The sequence below is a fragment of the Akebia trifoliata genome, chromosome 8 (genome assembly GCF_017979445.1).
Source record: "Akebia trifoliata isolate Shusen 1 chromosome 8, ASM1797944v1, whole genome shotgun sequence".
Classification (NCBI taxonomy): Eukaryota; Viridiplantae; Streptophyta; class Magnoliopsida; order Ranunculales; family Lardizabalaceae; genus Akebia; species Akebia trifoliata.
In genome coordinates this window covers 49,035,015-49,048,742 of record NC_141382.1, presented here as the reverse complement: position 1 = coordinate 49,048,742, position 13,728 = coordinate 49,035,015, and the positions used below count along the sequence as shown (strand labels likewise).

At 34.5% G+C, this 13,728-nt stretch overlaps 1 non-coding gene across 1 annotated transcript; it reads right to left on the bottom strand.

Annotated features, from left to right (window-relative positions):
- Window positions 1–7,610: 7,610 nt before the first annotated feature.
- On the bottom strand, window positions 7,611–7,683 carry TRNAK-UUU (transfer RNA lysine (anticodon UUU)). The gene has a single exon. It is a non-coding gene; the product is annotated as a tRNA-Lys (tRNA).
- Window positions 7,684–13,728: the final 6,045 nt, after the last annotated feature.

Below are 13,728 nucleotides of genomic sequence, written 5' to 3'. Positions count from 1 at the left end.
AAAGAGATTTTTTTTTTTTTTTTACAAATAAAGGAAAAGATTGAGTGATCATAGAAATGTATAAGCTATTATGAATTGAATCCCATTTAAATAAAAGGTCCTCAAAATGTAGATCCAACAACTCATTAAACACCTCACAACGAAAAAATAATGAGCATGTAATAATAAAGATAATTGTTCTAAAACAAAAGTTTCCTAAAATAATTTTGAATTTTTCCAAAAGGATTATAAGAAATATAGATAATTATAAATTATTTTAAGTTTATACAAGGGGAAGAGATCCTCCATTTGTATCTACTATCAAACTAAATGATAGAAAATGAAAATTTCATAAGTAAGTTCCAAGAAGTACCAGAGCTCGTAGGACACATTAATGTTATGTTTGGATTGAGAAAAGTAGAGAAAAGAGAAACTCATGAACAAAAGAGAATGCAAGAGAAGAGAAACTCAATTTCTCTCTCCCATGTTTAGATTGACGGGAGAGAAGTTGGGACAACTTTGAAATTTGAAAATATCTTAAAAGAGATTTAGGGGCAGAGTTAGAATTATAAAATATTTTAAAATGATTTCTCTCCATTCCTCTCCTCTTCTCTCCACTTTTGGAGAGATATAAAACTCATATTTTTTTCCCCCTCTCCTCTTCTCTCCAATTCTTTTCTTTTCTCTCCCCCAATTAATAATTCAAACAAGAGAAATTGAGAGAAACTCATTTATTTTTTCTTCTTTTCTCTCCATTTTTCTCAATCCAAACACAACGTAAGGAAGCTTGACTTCGCTATACTCAATGTAAAGGGTTAGAAACAAGGCTGCACAGGGTAGAATTCAGATAGAATCATAACCTTACACGTGACATAATCTAAGAAGGGTTTAGAAACTGTGCAAGATAACTTGTCGTTTAACCTAACACTGTGATTCCTCGTATCCTAGGATATTTTGTTTGGCTTAGTAGTTGTTTCAAGCTAAGTAACCACTCTGCCTAGCTTGAAAAGAGTTGAGCATGGCAAAATCCCCAGACAAACTCATTACTTCTTTGAGTAGGGAAAGGGGGGAGTATCCTAAGAATCTAGGAGTGATTGGCCATGTCAATCACTACCATTCCTTAGATGAATAACTTTGTAATTGGGGACTCTTTCCATTAGTTGACTCTTTGATTTGGATAAGACTATACTCACATCCCTTACATTGGGGGGGCAAATAAGGAAAGAAGTAAGAGAAGAGGTGATTAAGGAATAGCTTACTAATTGGGGATTCTTTCCATTAGTTTACTCCTTGATTTGGATAAGATTAAACTCACATCCCTTAGATTTAGAGGGGCGATAATTCTCAATCCCTCCAAATAAGAAAAGATGTAAGGCAAGAGACAATTAAGGAATGTGAGAAGTTTATAAATGGGGGAAGACCATTTAGGGAAAAGAGTTTTTTTTATTATTTTTCATTGAGAGAATTGAAAGGTACCACACCAGTGTCCCAACTCGACGAGGAAAAGGACTCACCATTACGCTTGCGGTTTGACGTGTAAAGAGACCTTGGATTTTACCCTCATAAAGATAAATAATAAAAAATTATAATGAGTTTGATTTAGTAAAAGTGGGACCAAAACATTCATGAATTATAGAAGATGCCACGTGGCAGTCGAATGGCAACACAACTACTGTGGGTGCATCACACAATCAAGAAGTTCTCTCTCACACACTTTTTTGTTTCTCCTATTAATACCCATAACCCATTTCTCATTTTTCCACCCATTTTCACAAGCATCTTGCTTTCTCTCTCTCTATTCATCAAAAATCTAAACAATTTCTCCTTGAAGTTGAAGATGAGAACCATAACCAACTTAAACAAAACTGAGTCCTCTACCTCTTCCTCCTCATCTCTACAACACTCACCATGGCATTCTCCTGTTCCCTACCTCTTTGGGGGCTTAGCAGCCATGTTGGGTCTCATAGCTTTTGCTCTATTAATTCTTGCTTGCTCTTATTGGAAGCTTTCAGGGAATATGGAGAACAGAGAAGATGAAAACAGAGAGAGAGATCTCGAGAGCGGAGACGACAATAAGGATGAGAAAGCAATCAGAATTCCTCCAGTTTTAGAAAAGATGACAGTGGTGATTATGCCTGGAGATGAGAAGCCCACGTTCTTGGCCACACCCATGACTAGTAGAGCTTCTTCTTTTGGAGATAATTGTAGTAACAAAGAGAATGATAAATTACAGAAAACTGATGAAAAGTTGAAACAAGAGATTGTTGATCAAGAAAATCAGAGTGAGAACAGAGTGCCAACTTAGTGAAATATATATATATATATATAGAGAGAGAGAGAGAGAGCTCTTTCTTCTTCTTTTTTTTAGTAGAACAATTGGAATTTCAATTTTTGTTGGTGAGTTTGGATATTATGAGTTAATGGGTATGAGCTTTAATTGTAAATTTTTATTTTTAGCGGAATTGTAAAAACTTTGAAGATGAAATGAAAGTTGAACTTGTTTGAAAATCACTTTTTCTTCTTTAAAATGTATGATATGGAATTATGGATTGCATGATCATATGAGGAAAACAAGATTTTATTTTTATTATTTATACAAATTAATTAATTGATTGTCTTTCTTTTTTAATATTGAATTTATATGAATTTTAGATTGAAATTGTAACCTTTTATCCCAAATCTTTAAGATAAAGGCTTTGTTTTTGTTGCAATCCATAATTCCGTATCATACATTTTAAAGATAGAAAAAGTGATGAGTTGGAGTATATATCAAAGAAATAAAAGGTAATTTAATAATTGAAAATGAAAATGAAAGTGAAAGAAAGAAGAGAATACGTGTGATTTGTGTTCACGGATTCAAGAGAGACGTTACACTTTTGCAGTTGAGGATTACTTTACTTTGCTTTGCTTTTGAGGATGAGAGAAGCGTGTCAAAGTTCTTCCGTTACACATTATTTGTCAGTACATTTGCTCTTTATTTTAATTTTAATTAATATTAAAAAACCGAAGAATTGATCGAACCCAAATTCATCAAATTGGTCGGACCACAATAGATGGGCATTGGTTCAATTTGGTTGAAGTACTTTACATTTAAAATATATAAAACTGTTTTTGTGTTTTATTTTTTAGAGGACAAGTGGTTTTTATATTCATTTAAGTTTCTCTTGTTAACAACAAATCATAAGGTCTGTTTGATTTGTGGAGTTGTACTCTTGAGAGTTGGGCTTCTAAAGTTCAACTTCTCAAAGAATTGGGTGGAGCAGAGACTAGATTTCACCTACGTGGGGGCAACTTAAGAGTGGATAAGATTTTGTGAGGGCAAAGAAGAGTAAAAATAAATAAATTATGGGGGCAATAGCGACAGATTTTTTTTTTATCTGTCCCTATTATTTATCGCAATTGCTCATAGTCCCTTGTAGATTTTGAAAATTATGAGGGGACAAGTGCCCTCATTGCCCCCACCATAAATCTGTCCTTGATTCCACCTTGGATGATGATATCTTCATGTCATATCATGCTCCTCATACCATCATTTGTTTTCTTATATGTGGGTCGGGGGGGAGTTAGCAAATCTCACTTGATAAGAAGTTATAACTCTCAATAAGCGGTGAGAATCCCTAGCTTGTGTGTTCGATACCAAGTATGAGTAATATTTCCTCGAGGTCACCCGAGAGGAAGATCCCTAATTTACTTGTGTGTGTGATGTGCGGGCATTGCACGTGCCCAAGGGAGGATCCCATATGCCTTGGTTCCAGCCTTGACTCATCCGGTCCCCCTAGTTGGATGTAAGTCCAAACACCCCGTTATAAAAAATAAAAAAAATTATAACTCTCACTCAATAAGTCTCACCTTTACTAAAAATGTGAGTTATAAAGAATTAGAGTTCGAACTTTTGAAGTTGGGCGTCCCAAACATGGCACGAATATAGCAAATTTTGCAAGTTGCCAACTTTCGGTCCCCCCAACTCTCCTTCCAAAGAGGCCCTTAATTCTTAAACAAATTTGTGGGGAAAGGTACTTATGGAAATCCTCAAATGAGTGTGATGTTTTTTTATTTTTTTGTTGAGTCGTGATAAAATGACTCGTCAGATGGCATACTCAATCGACTCACTGACGTTGGACACTGTACTTCTTTTCCTCTCGGGATACACTTTTTAAATGGGGAAGTGCAATCATGTATACTGAGACGTACAGATCTAAGCTTCCCGAACTTATCACGTTAGTGAATCAATTGACTATGCTACTTGATGAGTCATTTTATCACCACTTTTTTTTTTTTTTTTGGCTTCTAAATTTGGTAATTATTCTTGAAAAGAAATAAAGAAAAGAAAAATTTATGTTCTCAACTTTATGTCAAGAAAATAAAGTTGGAATGTACTTAAAGTCATAAACGAAAAAAGAATAAAAAAATGATGCTATTTGTTTCCACTTCCTCATATATGCCTGGTTGTTTCCTAATCCCTTAAAAATACTAAGTATGGTTTCTTCGTCCTTTATTTGAGGTTGATTTTTATTATAAAATGTACTAAATTAGCTAGGGTTGTTACCACTGTGGGCAAGATAAGGACCCAAACCGAATTGGAAAAAAAGTTTAATTTTATTAGATTTACAATTGAAGTTGTATACAAGAAACCTTAAGGAAGGAGATCTTGCAAGGAAATATGATGTTCACTTACAATAGGAATAAAAGGTTGTTCTTCCTAAGTATATATGTTACCTTGAGATTTGAGTAAATCTAGATTCTGATTATTGACTTCCAAAGTATGGACAACCACACACACTATGACTTACTCCAAATCATAAAATAAATGGATCATATCAAGTTCTATTAATGATTGAATTAAATTGAGTTGATACCCAAAGAATTAGCATAGAAATTTTGAAAAACGTTAAGCAAAATGTATAAAATTTTAAATGCTTATTACTATAATGAAACTAGAGGGAGATCGTAGATATGGTATGATCATACTTATCCTTATTTTATTACTACATTGAATGTTAAGTGTAATCGAAAAATAGCCATTGACACGAAGATTGAGAGGACATAGATGAAAAAAAAAAAAAAAAAAAGATATCCACCATTAGGACCTCAAAATTTTAATGTCCAGAACTAGAGTTCGTCTGTGCATCTTCTTTTGGGTTAAGTGGATAAAACTGAAAAAAATAAAGTTGGAGGAGTATTATTAAAAATTTGAGGTCCTAGTTTTCAACTTTAAACCCACAAAGGGCGGATGAAGCTCACCCCCTACTCTACTCTCCTTGTCGTGTTCTTTGGCATGTTAAAAGATCAATTAATCATATTGGGCCTAAGGATGTGTTTATTGCAAAAGTAAAAAAAGGCCCAACAAAAACCCAAATTCACATTTATAAGACGGCCTCTCATGAAGCCAACTTGGACAGTTTCCTTAGAACTGTACTTGTACATGGCCATGACACCTAGGTTGGTGTGCGTGTGTGTACGCGAACTGTCGCTAACATTTCATGTGAAAGGATTTGACACAATTTTACACCAGTTGTGTTCTACTTTGGCTTGGTATTTGTAATTTAATCCTAAAGTTATAAAAAAATGGACAAGTCTCTCATTTCTCATGCTTTAAAACAACTTCTTTTATCCGAAACTCATGAAAATAACGTGAATTGAGATAGTGAGCAAGAGGATATAAATAAACTAGAATTGTCGTAAGTCATAACTTTAGATAGATTGAATCGAGAAACAAGATTCATTGAGCTGACCTCAAATTATTTTATATGACATTGATGATGATAGTCAACCTCAATACACATATCCCAACTATTATTCTACAAGAGGATTGAAAACTGCTACTTGGAATGCTATTAGCCTCACAATTAATCAGTTTTGTTGCCGAGGAATCGTCCTTTTCAAATCTATAGGAGACATGTTAGTGGCTCAAATAATCTAGCTGGATTGATATAAAAAAAAGAGGGTCAGTGCATGTGATGTGGATTCCTCGAATGATGCTACAATGAATTTCAGAAGAAAAAAAGCTTGATTAATGTTATAGTGTTTTGCAAATAAATTCAATTTGGTGGCTTATTTGGCTAGAGTCCTTGTCCAACAGTTAGCTTCACAAACAATGTGATGTATGTCGACATTATAAGAATAATCTTTAGAAAAGAAAGGTTTATTCGATCATCATGATCAAGATGTGTATGTGTGGCCTATTTATAGCTAAGCATTGAAAGATTGAAAAAGAGTATATTGGTATGTGTGTGCGTATTGAGGGTAGGTACTAAGGACAAGTAGTAGGGAGGTGGCCGACAGACAGTGAAATGCAATCACTTGCATTCTCATTAAAATGGCTCGCACACTAAGAGAGAGCTCAAAAATGAGGGGAACATCCCTTGAAAACAAGGCCCACCGATGCAAAGACCAATAGGGGCCATAAGGATTTGAGAGGGAGAGAGAGAGAGAGAGGACGGACTATAAGAAGGATAAACAATGGGCCAATGGCTGTGAATATAATTGTGGGGGATAACCATCAATATCCTACCACAACCTTGAATCGATTCGGCTGGTCTTGGTCTTTAAGACCAATACACATCTTTGATCTTTGAAGGTGCTCTTGTTGGATTCAATATGAGGATTAATCACTTTGGCGATCAAATTAGTTTGTATTCTTTTTGAATTCTCTATGATGATCAAGATTTTGTTTTAGTTTTTTTTTTTTTTTTTGTTTTTGAACTTTTCTAGGCTCAACACATGATGGAGGCTCTCCATCAATACGAACGATACGATTTGAGGAAAAATGCAGATTTTCTATGGATCAATGCCAATCTTTATGGATCAATACATTTTTTTTCCTGAAGGATATATTTTTCTTGAGAATCCCAATGGTCATGTTGATGGAAAACCACACGAAGCAATGAGTTCCTTGAGGCCACCCTCCAGGTCAGGTTGACCCTTGTCTCAATCAGTTGCACATAGGACTAGCCTCAACTTGTGGGTTGAGGCTAGGGCTAGGGCTGCAACTTGAGTGAGTTGGATGGGCCGAAGGGTAAACCTAGGCTCAACTCAAGTAGTAGGACCTTCAACCTGACCATCGGGCCTAAGTTCACTAACTCAAGTTTGATCTTCTAAAATCGGATTGAGTTCAGGTTAGTCCGAGTTAGATAATTTTGGAAGGTTTGATTTGGTTGGGCTCGTCGAATAATCCTAATTCCATTTTGATTAGCAAAAACATTTTATATTGTAAAAAAAAGATATACAATAAAAACAAAACTACTAATAAATAAAATTGCATAAAATCTTCAAATCCAACATTGAGGGATTAAAACAAATCAAAGTTCACTTTAATACTAACCCCCGAGACAGAATAATAAAATGGAAAAGAAAAAACTAAATAAAAAAATCTACAATTAATATAAAATTATTTATATATTATTAGTATATAGCATTTAGGTTGAGTCGGGTTGATCATACCCACAAGCCGAGCTCAAATCAGGTTGAGATATTTTAACTCAGACTCGACTCATCTTCAACATAAGTGGGCCAAGGCTCATCCATGAATCGGGTTGAGTTCAGACCAGCTCTCCAGGTCCCTTAGTTGAGGCTAGGATTTTCCCTTCTTTACGAAGACATGACCATTAAGATTTCACAAAAAATTCAAAGGACGCCGTCTGTGGGATTCGAACCCACGACCACACGGTTAAAAGCCGTGCGCTCTACCAACTGAGCTAAGACGGCATTTGTTCAACTTAGCAAATAAAATAAATTAAAATAGAATTTATTAATCATGAAAATATAGAATTTCATATGCATAAGACCGATCTATCTTCTTTATCAAAGTGAGATCAACAATACTTCAATTTATCACTTTTAGAAACTTGTGAAAGATCTGCTTTGTAATATAAGAAGCCGTTCATGTGTCAATTATTTGACCAACACATTTTGTCTTACATAGGTTAAAAGTTTTGGAATGAGCTGATTTTTTGGGAGGATGATCTCTACGATATAAATCATCCCATGTAGGAATCGGCCCATTTTGAAATTTCTAAACCATTTAAGACAAAACATGTTGGCCAAATAATTGGCCCCTAAAAGGGACCTTGTATTATATGACTAGGGAAGGGACACATTAAAACCGTTGGCTCTTGCACGACATTGCACACTTTTTTTACTTGTTTTGAAAATTTTAAATAATGATTTATTTCATATTTTTTATATGCCAATTATTTCAAATGATTATATTGAATTTGTATAAAATAAATTTTGTAATTAAAATTATTATTTGATATAGATTTGAAGATATTATTAAACCATTTCTCTTTGCAATAGAGTCAAGATATAATTCATATATATATATATATATATATAGAAATAAATATTCAAAAACAAAAAAAAATTGAAAAGAAAAGTTTTTCAAACTTGATCCAACGTATTAAAAATGGACAATTAACGAACACCCAAATTTAAAATTAAAATTCAATGGTGATAATAACTTTTATTATCTGATTTTTTTTTTTTTTTAATTTATAGAATTTTTTTTTCCACTTAGGGCAGGAGAGAGAAATTCTCTCTCTTATTACTTACCTCATTTGCCCCAGATGTCAAAGCTGTTGCTGTGCCGTGAGCGAAAAATCAATCACTCGTATGTCTCTTACCAACTTTATTGTGAATTCTTTCTATAATGAAAGAACCTTCATTGGTTTTTCATGTAGGATGATTGTGCTCATATGATCAATCGATCAGGAATCAGCCTGGCCCATCGTGGATCGATTTTGACAGTGTTACTAAGCTTTTATTATAATTTCATTTATAATATGTTATGACCATATTTATATACATATATAAGAAAAAATTGTCACTAAGACAATATTCAAGCCAAGCTTTGCTTATCATTTTGAGCCCAATTAACATCAGGTCATTAATGACTTAGTCCTGCCTTGGCATAATCATCTATACTTGGGTTTTGGCCACGATTCTTTTTTTTATTGTGACAAATTGAACTGTTATGGACCCCTATCATTCGATCACAATGACTCATCAGATGTCCATTATTTATTAGATATTTATATTAAGAAAAAGCCGAAGAACGTTCATCCATAGCTCCAAGCAAGCCATGCCCACAGATATGGGAGTAGTTGCAAATTTTAATGAAGTGCGATGCGTATTGCTTGTTACTTGGAAGTTCCAATAATCTATTGAGGACTGGCCATTAAAGTTGATATTGGGCTAGATGACTTTAGTTTCTTTATTTTCTAGTGTTGGGATTTTGAGAATTGGGCCACCATTGACCCAAATTTGTTGCCTTCTCCCTGCTTTTCTCGTTTGGTGTTTATTTTTTATTCTCTAACCAATTCGAGTCTTGAAAATGATGAAATTTTATAAAATCACAGATAAAATGTCCCAAAGTGTATCTTGAAAAGAAGTTGTCGGTGTAATTCTATTAAATAAATAAAGAAGTTACACAAGTGATTAACTACTCTAACAACATGATTTAATCTTAGTGAGCGTGATTTGGTGGATTTACACACACCATAATATAATGGATCATCTAATACTATATAAAGAGTTTATGAAGTGAAATTCTCAAATAGTTTTTGTGGGGGGAAAATTCTCGAGTAAGGACACGTGGCTCGAACGATTCTCGGAAGCATGAACTTGAAGCTCGGAAGGGCACCGTTGACCAAACTCTTCGGATATACGAACACTCAGCTCGAACATGCACCACCAACCCATTGCGTAGCTCGGATGGATTACTCCGTGGATATCAAATGTTAGTATAGGTCGGCGAGACGGATCTGACAGATGAGTCATTAATTGACAGTCCTGACAACCCATAACATGTCAGCTCAGCTTTGATTGCCCCAGGATTGGTAGAGCAGTTGCAACTACCCCTGCACCTGACATGCTAGAGAGTAAGTAAACTACCCTGAGTCACGTCAAATAATGGCATAGAAAACGATCATCATAGATGCCTATATAAGGGAGAGGACTATGGATAAAAGGGGGTTATCTTTTTCTTCTTCTCTCTGAAAAATAGATTAAGTTTTACAGTTTTAATAGTCTCTAACTTAATCGTCGGAGTAGGCTAATTCGCAGGTCCGCCCGAGCAAAGAAAGGAAGGAAAAGTGTAGAGCGAAAACGAGCATCTACAGTTTTGATCTTAGGATGTGAAGGTTTGGAGTTTGAATCCACCCTTAGGCTACTGTCAGGGATTTATCTTAGAAATTACTTGTTAAGTATGGGGAGAGGGCATTGTATGTACACTGAGTATAAGTCTTATGATCTAGGAGGTCTAGATACCTCGGTTGAAAAAAAAATCAATATAAATATCCTGCTTTACGTATGGTGGCTAAGCTTCTCCATTACAAGGGCTCAGATTGAACTTCTTAACGGATCTTGTAGAAGGTGGGTAAGGTGATCTTGTACTAGGGTTTTCTTGTCTTAACTAGCATTAGGGCTAGTTTCCCTTGCCAGGTATCATTGGGCATTTCCATTTCGTCAGGTAGAATAATCCATATAAACGTCACCATTCTGCCATGTTGCCCGAGAGTGTAGGGCCACATATGCTGGCGCTCCAAACTGTTAGTACGGTTTCTGTCGCATGTTATATTCCTCTTTCTTGACTCTTTCCTCTTGTAATAATGAGAGAATACTTAACCCACTTGTCCCCCCAGGTTGATGATGTTTTTTTTTAAACGATCAACAGCGTTAAAGCAAACCTAGACCTAGATCTACAACACACGCATGAAGAGTATGCCACTTTGATCTTGGGAAAGCAGAGAAACGATGGGAGGAGAAAAGTTGCAAACAACCCAAAAATAAAAGAGAAGAAACAAGAAAGTCAGCCACTTTGTTGACTTTCCTAAAGACATAAAAGAACTTCACTTCGTTTAAGTTGCTAGACACGAGGTTTTGAACGTCCAAAACCAAGTGAAGAAAACACCAAGGGGCTATCCACTTATTATTCAACACCTTGATAGCCATAAAGAAATCTAATTGATGATGCTTTCATGATGTTGTAACAAACTCCATGTGCATTTGCTCTAATGATTCCACATGCTCCAATAACTAAAATTCACTTAAGCATGAAGCCTAAGGGTGATGATGTTGCAACATGTGTTCAATCAATCTTTTGCGTTGTTAGATGTGCGGTACGTGTCCTTTAGTAGCTTACGCCCTCAATAGATCTGATCAACCGAGAATATATACTTTATTAAATCAAATCAAATCGGCTCGAATCAATAGGAAAATATATTGAATGTTTTGGACTAGAATGTATTTAGATCCAAAATAATGCATATCGTATCAGATGGGATTGAGTTTTTTGGGATTAAACTGGATTGAATCCAAAACAATGCTATCCTACAAGCTGCCACTTGGCAGCACAGAGTGAGCTGAGTTTGTAATCCTCCAACCTTAGAATTATTTGTTTTAAGTGTAATAATTTTTTTGACGCCCCTTCCGACACATGCTCCTCTTAAGCCCTCATCCTAGAACTGTAGATCATTTGCCTCTAGATATGCATAATCATAAATCCTTTTTTTTTGTGTATCTCGAGATAATTGATCTACGGTTCTATGATTGGACTTGTGTCAGAGGGGGCGGCATATTATCACGACTCTTGTTTTAATAGCAAAAGCCAATGGATGTTACACTGAATTAGACCGGAAAACAATTGTATGCTTATGAGACTGTCATTTTGTTACTTGGCTTTCCTAAAGATTCCCTTAGATTTTTCAAAGTGGACAAATGTGACCCATCTTGCGTCCTCAACGTTTCTCATTTGTCCATGTGGCATTATATTAGACGCCCGAATATCAAGCAACAATAGAAAAAATAGGCAGATATCAGGTGAACTCAGATGCAGCATATCCTTAGTATACCCACCACTCACTCACTACAACATATCCACATTTCTGCTCATTCAGTGGGACCCGGAAAGACTTAGATGATTTCAACAGCCAAGATTGGTAACTGCATTGAGATCAATGCAGCCGTGGGCACCATAAATCTGCTCAAACTATAAAAACTTAAAATTTCTCAAAATAATATTTTATTTCTTCTTATAAAGCAAAAGAGTGATTTTGACATGCCCCCTACATTTTGATGAATATTAGAGATACACCCCCACATTTTCAAGTTGATGACAAAGATCCCTTAACCGTTGTCATAAATGAGGGACCAACAAAAGATAACGTTTATGCGAATAAATACTTGTCAAAAGACTTCAATACCCCCACACTTTGAAATATCTCATACTAAATTTATCCGTGAATCAATGCCTTTTAAATTTATTGAAATACCCTCATTGAAAAAATGTCAATTATCGTAAATAAGAACATCTAAAAGAAATTGAATAATTGAAACATCACCTAGTGCATCTAAAAGAATCTGAAACATAAAATGAAATAATGATCCTTTTCAACTAGGGTAATTATAACTTGTAAATCATCTTCACCAAAAATTAGCTTATTCCAAAACTTTTAACCCATATAAAAACAAAATAATTTGACTATATTGTGGGTTGCCCTTTCAACTAAGTTAGTTGGCATACAACCATCCTATGCCAGACAACCACAAGATTAATTTTTTTAGTATAAACTAAGATGACGTTTGGATAAGACTTCTTGGCTACTTCTGACTCTTGCGGGGAGTTAGAAGTCGTTTGGATAGTTTAGATAAACAACTCTTTCGAAGAATTACTTCGCGCAAGAACAAAAAATTGCTCTTTATGAAAAAGTCGCTAAAACCTACTTCTCAATTTCGCATCTTGCAGGGAGTAATATTCTAACAGCTCATTTTATCAAAATACCCCTAACTTTATTAATTTTCTACGAAATACCCCTAACTTTACCGAAATACCCCGTTTTATTAATTTTCTACGAAAATACCCCCGTTTTAAACACATTATATTAATATTTAAAATATTATATTATATTATATTATATTATATTAATATTTATTATATTATATTATATTAATATTTATAGTTAAAATGTCAAAAACAGTATAGTTTGAAGGCATATTATGATACTAAAAAATAAAAAACGGTAACTAGTATAATATAAAGGTATTCTGATCTTTTTTCTAGAAGTTATGAGAAGTCAGTATGGTTCCCAAACAAACTTCCAGCATAAAAGTACTTCTGCCAGTACTTCACAGAATTGATTACCAAACACCCTTTCTGCACAGAATTACTTTTCCAACTCCTCCACAGAGTACTCCAGCTCCTGCTCTTTGGAACAGTAGTTCTGCTCCTGGTATCCAAACACGCCCCAAGTTTCTGTTTGAATAGAAATACAATTAAAACACAAAGATGATAGTGTATGCTAAGATTTCAAATCTTACCAAAGGTTATTGGGCCCACGTGAATCACCACATTGGCATTCCAAATCCACAACACTCTAGATTTCATGGAAAAACTTTGATTAAAAAAAAACTTAACTAAAAGATTGATCTTTTTGGACTGATCAATGGTGTTGAAAATAGATGCTACCAACTTTTCAAATTTAAAATTAAAATCTATGGTGAAAAATAAGTTTTTTTTTTTGGAAATTTTATTTTCAAAGTTCATATAATTTTGTTATATATGTGCAACCATGTGGCATCAAATCATGTTTTTGGATGCCACAAGATGATGGGATTAGAAAATTTCCTTACTAACTTAGTAAGGAGAGTGTTTTTCATAACAAAATTTTCTTCTCCAACTTTTTTTTTTAGTTAATGTCATTTGCAGGTTACAATTTCATGGATGTATCATATTTAATAAATAATTTTAAAATG